The sequence below is a fragment of the Phacochoerus africanus genome, chromosome 6 (genome assembly GCF_016906955.1).
Source record: "Phacochoerus africanus isolate WHEZ1 chromosome 6, ROS_Pafr_v1, whole genome shotgun sequence".
Taxonomy (NCBI): domain Eukaryota; kingdom Metazoa; phylum Chordata; class Mammalia; order Artiodactyla; family Suidae; genus Phacochoerus; species Phacochoerus africanus.
The window spans coordinates 13,893,822-13,907,889 of record NC_062549.1 but is presented as its reverse complement, the minus strand read 5'-3'; the positions used below and the strand labels follow the sequence as shown (position 1 = coordinate 13,907,889).

Genomic DNA, 14,068 nt, shown 5'->3' with positions numbered 1-14,068 from the left:
TGACCATTAAGTTTGGCACTTCATTACATATATCTTGGTTTGTTCTGTAATTGATACTGGTGTGAATCGTTCATGCTCATGAAATAAGAAATCCCCTGAATTCAAAGAACATGGTTTCTACTTCTGAGCACCACATAAATTGACAGATACTCGCTTTGCTTATTATCATGAGCTTAAAGAGGGGAAGGGCATATAAATAATAAAGCCATTTGGAGTTGGGAGAACAATGGTGGTAGAACTAACTCTCATCAAGACCCTTCTTGATTTTAAGAGCATCCCAATTCTGTTTGAAATCATCCTTGGTAATATGCTCTTGCCTCAAATTTCTTTCATTTTATCCTCTATTTTCTGTCATTTCTTAGTTGGGGAGCTGGTTGTCCATAGGAGATCTTACATTTAGATTTTCATAGGGTAAGACATTCAACAGACCTTAATGACTTCTTCTCTTTGAAATTCTAGTTACACCATTTTAGAGTCAGTCGTGCACCATTGATGAATGAGAAGGGGTTATCTAGTGAGCTGAATTCTTGGGAGTAGACTGATAGTATTATAAGGATGGGCTGCTCCTTGGTGTGTGCATAGCAAGGCTGCAAGAACAAATGATAATCCTTTCTTGGAGGTATTTTTTGCTCCATTGAGGAGCAGGGACTACAGAAGGGGAAGAGAAAAGTGTTAGAAGAGTGTATTCTTTGTTCCAAGACATTAAAATGACATAAGCTTCTGGATTTGATTCCAGAGTTATATTTGTACCTTTCCATCCTTGGCCTTGGGCTCTTATGAAGTCCAAAAAGAGCAATTCCTTCTGATTCATTTAGGGTTACAGTTGAATTTATTGGGCAAATTTATGTTTTACTTACCAGAGAGCAATTTGGTTTCCTTGGTCTGGACCCATTGTCAGGTGAACACGAAATCTCTCAGAGCCCAAATCAAAACCAGCAGCCTGTAAAGTTTATTGAAAATGTTTTTAAACATCCTATCCTCAACACCTTTTCATTACTCCCCCACCATGTTCCTTTCCAAGACTTATTTACATATAGTCCAATTTTAAGAAAGTGAATATGCAAGCTGACATACCTTTTCATAGTCATCTTTATTTGCTTTAGAGTCTGTCACTAACATTTTCTATGATGAATTGTTTCTAAATAATTTTAATTCTTAGTGGCTGCAAAACTCCACTGAGATATAGTACCACAATTTTCTTTTCTTTTTTTTGTCTTTTTGCCTTTTCTAGGGCTGCTCTCAGCATGTGGAGGTTCCCAGGCTGGGGTCTAACCAGAGCTCCAGCCGCCGGCCTACACCAGAGCCACAGCAACATGGGATCCAAGCCACGTCTGCGATCTACACCACAGCTCAGGGCAACGCCAGATCCTTAACCCCACTGAGCAAGGCCAAGGATCAAACCTGCCACCTCATGGTTCCTAGTCGGATTCGTTAACCACTGAGCCACTACGGGTACTCCCCACAATTTTCTTTACTATCTTTCTATGACCAGATTTTAAGGATTTTTTTTTTCTCATAATTAATGTCACAACAAATAACTCTCTACATTTTCATTTTTCATTTTTTCAAATTATTATTATTATTTTTGTCTTTTTATGGCCACACCTGAGGAGTCATATTAGAGTGGCAGCTGCTGGCCTACACTGCACCCACAGCCACAGCCATGCCAATGCAGGATCTGAGCCATGTCTGTGACCTTACACCACAGCCCACAGCAATGCTGGATCCTTAACCCACTGAGCGAGGCCAGGGATTGAACCCACACCTTCATGGATACTAGTCGGGCTCGTTACAGCCAAGGCACAATGGGAACTCCCTCATTTTTTTCTTTTTTGTTAAAATATTTCCTTAAGATGAATTCTTTAGAATGAAATTTCTGACCAAGGAACATGGATACTTTCTTTTTTTTTTTTGTCTTTTTGTCTTTTTTGTTGTTGTTGTTGCTATTTCTTGGGCTGCTCCCGCGGCATATGGAGGTTCCCACGCTAGGGGTCGAATCAGAGCTGTAGCCACCGGCCTACGCCAGAGCCACAGCCACGCGGGATCCAAGCCGCGTCTGCAATCTACACCACAGCTCAAGGCAACGCCGGATCGTTAACCCACTGAGCAAGGGCAGGGACCGAACCCGCAACCTCATGGTTCCTAGTCGGATTCGTTAACCACTGCGCCACGACGGGAACTCCGGAACATGGATACTTTCAACAGTCTTGATACCTTGTCCAACTGCTTAAAGAAGAATTTTCTAACTATCTAGATTTCCTAAGAATGAAATGGAACTCTTGAGCCCATATTCCTAGTAGTGGATCGAGACCATTGATCAGATTTACTATAACCCTTGCAGCCTAACCACTATAGGTTAGTTGCTTGCCTGGATTATGCCAATAACTCTGCCACAGGGAAGGCAGGAAGTGTGAGTACCTGGCTTCTTCTTTGGGGGTAGAGGGATTCAAAAGATGAGACTGCTTCAATTCATTGAGCCGGAGAATATGAAAGATGTCCATTATCCACTCAAGCTTTGCCTCATGGAATGCAGGTTTTTACTATAGCACACACAGGTTTAGGCTGAAATGGGAGAAGATAGAAGAAGGTATGAACGCAGGAGAAAGGCTGTATAAACTATACTAACCCAGGCTTGAGGGACCCGATCAGGGAAATTATATGTCCATAAAGTTCCCTGAGGTCACTCTGGCTTCTCTGTTCTACTGTTGACTTCAGAGAGGTCATGGCTATTAAGGGAAAGGGGATTGACCAGGTCATAACAACACACTGATCCCTTCAAATTATTAGGAATTGAGAAGATTTTGTAGAAGTTATAATGATGTGTTAGTAAACATGTTTGGAGATACTTTGTATAGGAGTAAAAGGTAAAGGATCTGATGGAAGAAAAATCAGTTCATGTATGCTCTGGCGAGAAGGACATTAATTTCAGTGTTTGGAATTGTCAAAGTGAATGAAATTAGTTAAAATTAATTGGAATATTTTGATAAAATTTCTTGGTGCTTAATTTGATTCATGTGGATTAGAACTGATGGAGTTTAGAGTGAAACTGAATCTCAAAGGGATGTGTTAATAGGTGCAGAACTGCATGAAGCTGATAGAAATAGATTGGAAAAAATCACTTCAGAAACACGCTGGCAGCCTTCCTGCAGCTTACTCTGATAGCCTCATAAAAAAAATAACATTGTCTAACAAATAATAAGTTCTATGTTAATGACCATCAATTTGCTGATTCATGGTGCAGTTCTCCTCAGTATCAGGACTCTTGTTTTCTTGAGGAGAATGTAAGGGAAGTGGTCAAGGTACATTTGTAAGCCAGAGACATGGATCCTGTGAAGAGGGCAAATTAGTCTTTTTATATTACTCATGATTCTGCAGAAGAAGGGAAATTTAAACACATCAATATTCATAGAGCCATTAATCAAATTTTGTGTAAAACATGGCTTAATATCCACTGATTCCACCCACAAATATTTATTGAATCTTTACTAGAGGCAGGTACTGTGCTAATGACTACACACGCAATAGTGAACAACACCTAGCAAGTCCCCTAGCCTCACTCCAGTGACTGAAGTTAAACATCCATCGAGCTGAATACCCACAAGTGAATTGAAAATCAGGAGAGACACACCGGCATAAGAAAGTTTATGGCCAAGGTATTTAACCTTGTCAATAGGTGAAGGAAGGCTTTCTTTCTCTCTTTTATTTATTTATTTATTTATTTTTGTCTTTCTGCCTTTTCTAGGGCCGCTCCTGCGGCATATGGAGGCTAGGGGTCAAATCGGAGCTGTAGCCACCGGCCTACGCCAGAGCCACAGCAATGCAGGATCCGAGCTGCGTCTGCAACCTACACCACAGCTCATGGCAATGCCAGATCGTTAACCCACTGAGCAAGGGCCGGAATCGAACCTGCAACCTCATGGTTCCTAGTCGGATTCATTAACCACTGCGCCATGACAGGAACTCCCTTTCTTTCTTTCTTTTTTCGTCTTTTTTGTCCTTTTTAGGGGCACACCTGCGGCATATGGAGGTTCCCAGGCTAGGGGGTCCATCCGGAGCTGTTGCTGCCGGCCTACACCACAGCCACAGCAACACCAGACCTGAGCAGCATCTGCAACCTACACCACAGCTCACGGCAACACCAGATCATTAACCCACTGAATGAGGCCAGGGATCAAACCTGCAACCTCGTGGTTCCTAGTCAGATTCGTTTCTGCTGCGCCACAATGGGAATTCCAAGGAATCCTTTCTTAAAGGGGAGAGGCTTCCACTGAGATCTAAAAGGTGAGGAGGTAACCAGATGGAAAAGGAAGGAAGAGCATTTCCAAATAACATAAATAAATAAATAAAAGGCAGCACCATGTTCAAAAGCCATATGAATGGACAGACAGAGCATGAAGAGTATGAAGACCAAAATGAAGTCCATGTGGCTGAAGAGAGAGGATGTGTGTGTGTGTGTGTGTGTGTGTGTGTGTGTGAGAGAGAGAGAGAGAGAGAGAGAGAGCGCTCTGGGCATGTATAAGACAAGAAGGGAGCTTCATGATGGCATAGGCATGGAATGTGAGGGGGCTAGAGAAGTAAGTAGGGCCCAGATCATCAATGATCTTATGAATTCATTAAGGGTTTGATCCTTATTATGAAAGCAATGGAGTGCATTGAAATGTATTTAGTGGTGTGTGTGTGTGTGTGTGTGTGTGTGTGTGTGTGTGTGTGTGTGTATTTAAAGCACACTTCTTGTGGCTGACCTTCAAGGATTTGTCTGGGCAAATGCTTATGGATGCTTATGGGTGACAGTGATGAGAAAGAGATCTTTGGTGCCCATCCTATCTTAAACATTTGTGACTTTTGAAGCACAGCCACCATTCGAATTGGAGGTTTGGTTTAAAGGAACCCTCTTCAACATATATTCCCTAAGAGAAACTACATTTATGCCCATGAGTCACTGGGTATTTTTAGCAAGTGTTACCAGAGGTCATAAGGCTGCACCATGTTTGGTGAATTTATCGTCTCCCCATTTCTCCCTGGTGAGATTCTCAGTGAGCAGAAATGATATTCTGCATTCCAACAGGGGCTCATACAGCTTCTTATATAGCTAATGACTATGAAACTCTGAAACTTAAGCAGGCCGCCTTCTGGGCCACTTAGCAAGGCATACTTTGAATCTCTTCTCTTGGATATAGGTAAAATTCCCAACTAAGCCACTAGTGTCAATTTGTACCATTATCCTAAACTATATGACAATGAGTATCCACATGTGCAGTTGCAGATCTTTCTATGCGGGTTTAGTCTCTGGGCATGTGCAGCCAGGATCTATAACATCCAAGTGGGACAGAGTAGAGCAGGCCTGGACAGGGATGACCAAAACTTATTGATGGATTTCCATTTGGATCAATTATTTCAATTAATTTCATTCTAACAACAGCTCAGAAAAATTGGCAGGTTGACGATTATTGCTTTTATTTTATAGATAAATATGACATGCTTTGGTGAGATGGTTATTTCATTGAAGACTATTTTGATTAAAGGTCATGGAATTCCATTCAAAGTTGCTAAACAAAAAAATATACATTATAAAGACTTGGAAACAATATCAGTCATTTATTCATCCATTCAACAAACCTTTATTATTTGCCTATTACGTTCCAGAATCTGTGTTAGGCTCTAGGGATATAATGGTGAACCAAACCACACACAGACTCTGCCTTCATACAACTTAGAGTCTGGTAGAGGAGACAGATATTATTTAAGCAGTCAAGGTAAAATTTGATTTTTGTACTTTATGTGACAAGTAACATGAAGAATGGCTTGATGCTATAAATTCTCAGGATTTGATCAGAATAAGCTAAAATCTGAGAGATGAGAAGAAATTAATTACTTGAAGAGAGGAGCCAAGAGAGTTCTAGGCTGAGGGAGCAGCATATACAAATGTCCTATGTTTTATGGGAGCAAGACAAGAACTGTGGACCAAAGAAGGCAAATATGTTTGGAGAAGAGAGCACAAGAAGGACCCCAAGAAAAGAAATATAGGGACCAGAGCTTCTAGCAACTTGCAGGCAGGATTAGGGGTGGCTGTCTTTATCCTGGGAAGAATGGGCGGTCTCGGACAATTTTAAAAAGGGGAGGTTGACATGATCAACTTTATATTTTGTAAAAATCACTCTTCTATGGTGTGTGAGTATGTATTGGAGGGGGACAGGAGAAAGGAAGGACTAATTAGGAGGGTATATAGGTTATAGTTCAATCAGAATAAGGATTAGATCTTACACAATTGTAGGAGCTGGTATGGAAGTCAAAGGAAGGCTGTTTTCTCTGCATCTGATTGTGTTCTAATGTCACTTAGGTCACTAGGGCTGACAATCTGGATGAAAAGCTGGGATACTGAGGTCAAATTAGAACTTATGCCCTTTTATCACCGTCTCTCAAAATTGAGTGACCTGTAGTAGAAGCTGGTGCCTTCCCCCAGGTAGCTGCACACACACTTGGCTCAGAACCTGGAGATGATAAAGGAAGAGATCTGGAAGAGGCTGGAAGATCTGTCAGTCTGGTTGCTGCTTCCCACCAACAAGGCAAGCCAGCAGTTGGTTAGCAAACAAGCAAGCATTTGGTCCTGTCAAAAATGTCCATAACACATTTGGTCCATGCCAAATGGCCCTTGAAATTTGGTTCTACTCAAAATGTTCATGAGGATATTTTGTCTATGCCAAATGGTTTTGGACAGTACCAAAAGTTGAGAATCTTTTGGCATGGACCAAATGTATTATGGACATTTTGGACAGGTTCAAATATCCTGAAAGTCTAGAAGACTAGCCACAAGATGCACCAGCACCAAAATCTTTACACCAACTCTTCAGGCATAATGACTGTTGATTTCCTTCTGCTTTCCAAACTTTACTTATTTTTCTGGTGGACAACCTTAACCTAGAAAAAGATAGAGAAAGAAATGTGGAGAAACACAGTTTGCTCTTAGATAGCTTGGTAAAGTAGAAAACCATCACAGAGGTTATTCTCACTTGGGGCAGAGATAATAGTGGTTTGTATTAATTCTTAGGAGCAAATTAATACTTTTAAAGAGGCTAGGTATTTTGTAGAATGTTCTTTGATTTGCAGATATCTGATGTTTCTTCATGATTGGATTCAGGTTTTGCATATGTGGCTGGAATAGCAGAGAAGTGATGCTATGTCCTTGGTACATCAAGTAGGAGCCACATGATGTCAGTTTTTTTTTTTGTCTTTTGTCTTTGTTGTTGTTGTTGTTGTTGTTGCTATTTCTTGGGCCGCTCCCGCGGCATATGGAGGTTCCCAGGCTAGGGGTTGAATCGGAGCTGTAGCCACCGGCCTACGCCAGAGCCACAGCCACGCGGGATCCGAGCCGCGTCTGCAGCCTACACCACAGCTCACGGCAACGCCGGATCATTAACCCACTGAGCAAGGGCAGGGACCGAACCCGCAACCTCATGGTTCCTAGTCGGATTCGTTAACCACTGCGCCACAACGGGAACTCCTGATGTCAGTTTTTATCAATATTATGTTAACAATGATGTTAACTTTGATCCTTGCACCATGGTGGTGTTTGCCAGGTTTCTACACCGTAAAGATCTAATACTTCCCTTGTAATTAATAAATAAATTTGTGGTAGATTATTTCAGACTATGTAAATATGCTGTTTCTCATTAAACTCTCACCCACTAGTTTTAACATCCATCGATAAGTTATTTTTTCATCTTATTTTGTTTTTGACAGAATTGATGTTTTAGAAAAGTTTTAGGTTCACAGCAAAATTGATCAGGAAGTACAGAGATTTTCTACATACCATTTGCCCTCACACATGTACAAACTCTCCCGTTATCAACATCCCCTACCAAAGTGGAACATCAGTTATAATAGATACACCTGCACTGACATATATAATCTCCTAAAGTCCACGGTTTGCACTAGGGATTACTCTTAGTATTAGTATTATATTTTATGGGTTTTGACAAATGTGTGATGATAGGTACTCACTATTATTGAATTATATAGAATGGTTTCACTGCTTTAAAAATACTCTACACTTTGCCTATTTATCCCTCCTTCTCCTCTAAGCCTGGCAACCACTGATCTTTTTACTGACTCCATAGTTTTGTCTATTCCAGAATGTCACGTAGTTGGAATCATATAGTATATAGCCTTTTCAAATTGGCTTCTTCGACTTAGTTATATGCATTTTAGATTCTTCCATGTCTTTTTATGGCTTGATAACCCATTTCTTTTTAACAATAAGAACTATTTCATTGTCTGGATGTTCTGCAGCTTATTTATCCATCAATGATTTATTTTTAATTTGTGTTTTCATTTTGAAACTACATTGGAATAATAGAACATTGCAAAAGTGGTACCAAGAAGTTCCACAAACCACTAAAATTCCGCAAATGTCATCCTCTTATATAGTACTGTAACAATGGCCCAAACCAGGGAATTATCAGGTACAATACTCTAGGTAGTACTAATGTACAGACCTTATGCAAATTTCACCAATATTCTCAGTAATTTCCATTTTCCTAGTCCAAGGTTCTATCTAGGATCACACAGTGCATTTAGTTCACATGGCTCCTTAGTCTCTCCAATATGTGACAGTTCCTCAGTCTTTCCTCTTCCTTTATGATCTTGACACTTTCGAGGGGAATTGTCCAGTTCTTTTCATAGATATACCTCAGTCTGATTTTTCAGCTACTCCCTCATGATTAAATTTACTCTATGCATTTTTGGCAAGAATAGTGCACAAACGGTATTATGTCTTTCTCAGTGCATTGAATCTGGAGGCAAATGATGTGGATTTGTTTCCAAAATGTTGACTTTGATCACTTTGTTAAGGTGGTGACTGCCACGTTTTTCCACTGCATAATAACAATTTTCTCTTTATAATTAATCAATACCTTGCTGGGAAATAATTCAAGACTGTATTACTATCTTTGTTTGTCATGTGTTCACTAGCTTTTTAGCATTTACAGAAGATCTAGTCTAAAATAATCATTGCTATGATATCTTCCACATGGTGATTTTTCTTTCTTTCTTTCTTTCTTTTTTTTTTTTGTCCTTTTGCCTTTTCCAGGGCCGCTCTCGCAGCATATGGAGATTCCCAGGCTAGGGGTCGAATTGGAGCTGTAGCCACTGGCCTACACCAGAGCCACAGCAACACAGGATCCGAGCCACGTCTGCAACCTACACCGCAGCTCACGGCAACGCCCGATCCTCGACCCACTGAGCAAGGCCAGGGATCGAACCTGCAACCTCATGGTTCCCAGTCAGATTCGTTCACCACTGCGCCACGACGGGAACTCCATGGTGATTTTTCTATTTCCTTTATCCTTTCTATGTTTATTAGTTGGAATGCCACTATATAGAAGACTTTTATTTACCCTCCTTATTTATTCCATTATTTATTTCTATCACTAGGTACTTGTGGATTTTTACTTTATTTTATGAATTACAATCGATTCCACCCTTGTGTATTCAGTCCTCAAACTGTCCCAGATTTGGCCATAGCAGGCCCCATCAATTTGGCTTCTGTGAATTTTTAAATTTCTCTGTCATTTTTTGAGCACTTTCTTACTTTTTCACTCCATAAGCTATTCCAGTCACATCTTATACCTTCCTGCTCAGCTCCTTGAATCAACCATCTCTCTAAGGTTTGGAGAATGACATTTAGAGATCAAGAGCCTTTCATTGGTATTAGTCTGTCTCAGTAGACAGAATTAAATCTATTTCTATATCTATCTATATATTGGTATTTACAAATCATGAGTTTATACTGCTATATCCAGTCCAATACTACAGGATTCATGCTAGCCTTTTTCCTTTCCTTGTTTATAATTCTTTTCTCCAGCAGTAAACATGGTTCTCATTATGTATGATATATTAACTTATTTGCTCAATCCCAGAATACACATAAGTAGGTTCAAAATTGCCAACCATAACCCTGTGAAAAATGAGCCTACTAACTAGAGTGTAATATTTGTGCATAGTTATTTTTTTGGATTTAGTACAATACATAGTTCAATACTTATTTTGTTAAAACCATACTCAGTTTAACTCATATTCCTATTAAAAAGCCCTACTAACTAGGGTATCATATTTCTGTACAGTTCTTTTTCTTTTCAGCCTTACAATACATAGTCAATAGTTATTTTCTTGAAATCATGTTGAATCTAAATTCAAGCCTCTGCCTCGAAGGTGGACATCTACTTCGGGCAGGGGGGCATCAGTCAGCCCTTTCCACTTGTTTTGACATATAGGAAGATAGGAGGAGGGGTGCAATCTGCCTGCCCATGGCTCTGCATCCATGAATTCTGAAGTTCATAGAGCTTATATCAGCCCTCCCATTCAGAGGATAGGATAAGGGAGACCTTCTGTGTAACAAGAGAGAAACAAGGACTAATAAATTATATTGACAAACCCAGGCCTTTGTTAACAAGTATGAAGAGACAGTTCAGGGTCACTAAGCATTTGAGGAAAACCAACAGCACAAGGGGGAATGGGTCAAGAAAGGCGATCAACTGATAGCACAGGAAAAGAGAAAAATTAAGGAATAGTAGGTGTTACGGACAAAACAGTCTCCTCTAAATTCATAAATTCAAGCCCCAAGTCTCAGTGTGACTGTATTTGGATATAGGGCCTTTATGGAAGTATAGTTAAATGATGTAAAAGGGTGGGGCCCTAATCTGTTAGAACTGATATATTTACAGGAAAGGGAAAAGACACCAGAGATCTCTGTCTTTCCACATACACACACACACACACACACACACACACACAAGATCTCTGACTCAGGAACTTTACATGCTGCGGGTGCAGCAAAAAATAAATAAATAAGTTAAAAATTAATAGAAAAATTGGCAAATAATTCAGTCTTCAGGGAGAAAAGAGATAGTAACATCATTTTACATATGAACCATATTATTTTAGAGCTTACCTTTACAACTTTTATTTCATTTGATCCTCAGGGAGATTTGTGAATTTGGCAGCATTGGCATTTTCAGGTCAACTTAAGGGTAGGAAACCCAAGTACAGAGAAGATGACTAATTTGCCCAACATCACACAGCTGTGGAGATGTGAATGCCATGATCAGAATCTAAGTCACATGCCTTTTAATCTTATCCTTATTTCAGTGTGTCAGTGAACCTGCTGGTGCAGAGCATCTCTTTTAGGTAGATTCCTGAGTACCTTCTTGATCTTCAGCACACTGAGCTGTGCAGCTTTAAAAACAAATAAATCAGGAGAGAACTCTAGTCCCCTTCTGGAAGGTCTTATGGCCTGTGCTACTTTTAACCTCCTGGGTTTTGCAAACATTCAGGATTGAGAGATGAAGTTTGACCTTCACTTTTCCAAGTATCATTCTGTCATTTTGGGGGAAGTTTTTTTAGAGCTGCTTATGACATTCAGATTTATGTTTCTAGACTCTTATATTCTCTGGTATTTGGACTGTGATAATTGTTCTCAAAAGGACATGTCAGTTTCTGTAGCTCTGTTGAGATGGCATTTCAGCTTTCTTTCACAAGTTTTTGGAACTGGACTCTGATTGACAATTTGTTATTTGACATTAAGTGCACATTCAGAATGCTCTGCTTCTTGTCCACTTAAACCCCACACCACATCCCTTTACATTCCTTATTGTCCACTTCAATGAAATCATGTTTGTTTTCACTAATCGAAGGCCTAGGTTAGATTTTTGATTGAGAAGTTCTGCTTGCATTCTTCCTTAAGAACTCTCTCCCTTCACTGGTAGTAGGCTGTTTATACCTAAAATAATTAATCATCCTCAAATATTCTATGCATAGGCATCACCTGCTTTTTTGGGGAAGTGTTAACGGTTATAGATATTTGATAGATTTTTATGTATTTGGGCCATTTTCAGAATGATAATTTTTATGAAGTAGCACCATAAAGAAGTAAAAATTATTATGTGTTCAAATGGGTGGGGTTTACATATCACTCTATTGTTTATTATCTTTGTGATGTTAAGCAAGTTACTTACAGAATCCAGATCTCAGTTTCCTCAAATGGAAATAATGTTTTCTATTTTAAAGTTTTGTTGTGAAGCTTGAAAAAGAGAAAAACAATACTCAGCACAGAGTCTAGCATATACATTACACTCAAAAATAACTACTATTTTATAAGCCTTTTCAATCTGTAGGTTATGATACGATATCTAGAAGCCTTCACGAGAGATAAGAGATGATCAAAACTATATAAGGATAAAGGAATTAATGAACAAATTATCTCATATGAGAACATACTGAACTACAATGGGTTTCCATTTTACTGGTAACTGGATCTCTCAGGTTCATATCCCACTCTGAGGTATTACGCACTTTATAGAAATAGGGACACAATAGGGCTGAGAATTAATGCCGTGTCACCCCTAGCTGAGATTTCATTACTTAAAATGGAGTGGAAAGTGGGTGACTCTGATTTTTCATCTTTTATTCTTCCTCAGGTCCATGTAACTGAACCCACTGACTCTGGCAAGGTATCAGGAGGGTCAGGAACAATCCTTTACCTTAGTCATGCTCCATTTGCACTATTTGCAAAGCTTAGGGTCTTGGCTTTACTTCAATTACACGACTGTGAGTTGAGCTGTTTCTTCACACCTTCTATACATGGCACTACTCTTGACATTTTGCCTACATAAGTTTTCTCAGGCTCCCTCCTCAGAGCCCTTATATCTCCACTGCTGGCTTGGATCCTATTCTGGAGTAGACATATATCTAGAGGTAACAGAATATTACTACCTAGGATAGTCTTTGTGGACATTTGTGTCCTTATCCCACTCATTGGACAAGTCCTTGCAAAGCACGTGTTCCAAAAATTACTTGATTCACATTTATGTTCAGGTAATTTACACACATACGTTTACTAGCTGATCCCCTGCCCTCACTAAGAATGCCCAGCAGCTGGTCCAGCTGGGACTCCTCTGCAGGTCCAGCTCCCTCCTGTTCTCTGGTTCATGCTGCCAATATCTAGCAAGTCTTGCCACATAAGCTTTTGGAGTACTGACATATGGATTTGGATTTTGTAGAGGGCTATAAACTGAAGGCCAGGTAAAATTCCAAATGGATGAAAACTTTTTCAGGTGTACTTTAAGGTCTGAATTATTTCCCTGTAATACAGATGTAACTGCTACCCATCATTAATTCTTCTCCACTCCCTATTTCTTCTTACCCCACATTCTGAAGTGTCTGAGATACTGGCTCAGGGAGTCAGCAAGGCAGGTTTCCTGGGCTGGTGCTGGAATATGACTACAACATGCTGCCTTATTCTCAGGCTCTCTCTGTCAAGAGAGCTTTAATTCTAATACCTGAGTGAAACATGGGTCTGGCAGAGATGGGTTTTGCTCCAGTGTCTGATAGTCAGTTGTCCCTTGGATGGGCAATAAATAGCACAGATCTTGCTTTTAAACCTGTGGTTATTGTTTCAATTCATCACTGTCTGAGAGATTCTTTTACTTGCCCAGTCCCTGGAGAAACTCATGGGGCTGGTATATTGTAGAGACTTTTGATATCAGAGAATTTAACTCAAATTCATTTCAAACGAGAAAGCTGAAGGCATGAGTGTTTAGGGGCCTGCTTGGAGTGCCAAAGCTCATTCATGAAAGAGCCATCATGGGTCTTTTGGATCATATTTGGGTATTAAAATGAGCCTGAATCAACCTTGGCTTGTTCTACCTGTTCAGTATAGCATACTGGGCTGTTCTTAAGACTGAGAAGTCAAGATTTATCAGGTTAGTGGGCAAACTAATCCTTCTATTACTAGAGTCATTTTGCAATAGACATTGCACATTCCTGACTTCTGCTCAATCCGTGATGGGAACTGAAGGGGCTTTTGGATTCAGTGTCCAGATGGAGTCCCCAGCCTTGGAGGATTTCCATGCATGAAGAAAGTAATCTGAGTCCTGAATGACCTCTTTCTCTCTCCCTTTCTCTCACTTTATTAAGAATGTACTCAGGCAGAGACTTCAACAGGACATCTGGGCAGTCCAGCAAAAGAACAAGTCATCTGATAACACTGTTCCCCACGTCTATCTGCAAAGCTTCT

General features: G+C 40.0%; 1 long non-coding RNA gene across 1 annotated transcript in view; it reads right to left on the bottom strand.

Moving 5' to 3' along the window:
* Nucleotides 1-2,555, bottom strand: part of LOC125128759 (uncharacterized) — a 54,352-nt gene extending 51,797 nt beyond the window's left edge. The window contains exons 1-2 of the long non-coding RNA XR_007135307.1: nt 2,419-2,555; nt 858-940 (exon numbers count right to left, since the gene is read on the bottom strand). This is a non-coding gene — a long non-coding RNA (uncharacterized LOC125128759). The remainder of the gene's footprint in view (nt 1-857; nt 941-2,418) is intronic.
* Nucleotides 2,556-14,068: the final 11,513 nt, after the last annotated feature.